This window comes from Neovison vison, chromosome 4, assembly GCF_020171115.1.
Source record: "Neovison vison isolate M4711 chromosome 4, ASM_NN_V1, whole genome shotgun sequence".
Taxonomy (NCBI): Eukaryota; Metazoa; Chordata; class Mammalia; order Carnivora; family Mustelidae; genus Neogale; species Neogale vison.
In genome coordinates this window covers 78,964,955-78,966,322 of record NC_058094.1, presented here as the reverse complement: position 1 = coordinate 78,966,322, position 1,368 = coordinate 78,964,955, and the positions used below count along the sequence as shown (strand labels likewise).

At 36.4% G+C, this 1,368-nt stretch overlaps 1 non-coding gene across 1 annotated transcript; it reads right to left on the bottom strand.

The window, feature by feature from the left end:
- Nucleotides 1-1,049: 1,049 nt before the first annotated feature.
- LOC122905779 lies at nucleotides 1,050-1,129 on the bottom strand. Its single transcript, XR_006384455.1, has one exon. It is a non-coding gene; the product is annotated as a small nucleolar RNA SNORD115 (small nucleolar RNA).
- Nucleotides 1,130-1,368: the final 239 nt, after the last annotated feature.

The window sequence follows — 1,368 nt, the reverse complement described above, 5'->3', positions numbered from 1 at the left end:
GGATATATTTGGAAAAGGAGAGGTTAGGAGAAACTCCAGAAGACAGTATTATGAATGGTCATTCGTATGTCCCAGCCTACTTAACATGTAATATAGTTAACAAAAATAATAAAAATAATATACTTAAAACAATAGTTTAATAGGTGCAGGAGAATGCTCTTTTAAAAAGCAGTCTTTAAAAAATATCTTCTTAGTAATATTTTAAGTGAAAATTTAAAACACTGGTAGAGTTTTCCTTTTTTTCATTTCTTCATTGTTGGTTCCTAGATATTGATGTTTGGACTGACATTGCAGTCAACCCATAAAGTGTGTGCACTTTATTGAAATCTCAGATCTTGAGAAATCAAGAAGTGTATAAAGTACCTATGAAGACACAGTAATTTCTCTTTGAACAACTAAATCAACAGCTTAAAATATCATAGACTCTATATTCACAAGACAATAAACAATTCACAAAACAAACAGGTCTGCTGATATAAAAGTAAAACCAGAAATCCTTTAAAAAACATATATAAGGGGCACCTGGGTCACTCAGTCAGTTAAGTGTCTAAATCTTGATTTTGGTTCAGGCCATGATCTCAGGACCCTGGGATTAAGCCCCATGTTGGGGCTCTGCTCTCAGCAGAGAGTCTGCTTGGGATTCTCCCTCTCCTTCTGCTTCTGCCCTTCCCTGAGCTTGCACACAGGTCCTCTTTCTCTCACTCTCTCTCAACAAATAAATAAAATATTTTAAAAAAGTAAAATGATCAAAGAAATCTATTCACCTGAGATCATTAACCCAATGGTATGTATAACCCTTGGTACAATGTCTTACTGAAAATCACAAGAGAAAAGGGAATGACCCCCAAGTGTACTTTACTGCTAGGAGATATGGATTATTTAACAAAGTACAAAGTATGGACAAGAGCATGCATTGTTCATATAGAACTTCACAGACATGTCAGTGTTATGTGAGATTCCTGCAAGGGACTGATTGAAGCTTCGAATACCATTGTTCTAGGAAGGAAGGAAGGAACCCCAACATCCTGTCCAGGATTGTCACTGAGATTGGGCCTCAGTGTAATCCAACTGAGCATAATTTTTAGTCATTAGCTCTCTTCAAGACAATATAAGCTTTCATTATTTACCCAGCAAAGCTACTCCCCACACAACCATGCTTTTGGACTTGCATATGCTTTTACTAGGGAAGGATTAGGAAAAATCTGATGCCAGGATAGACCTGATTTTCCATTTATTCTATGCTGGAAACCTCACTGATGTAGATTGTATACAATTTTGTTGAGATAGTGAGCAAACTTATCCCAAATCCGCATCTTATTTACTATTTTCTGACCACTCCCAGTACATCTTCTGTTAGTTTGTGTCTGC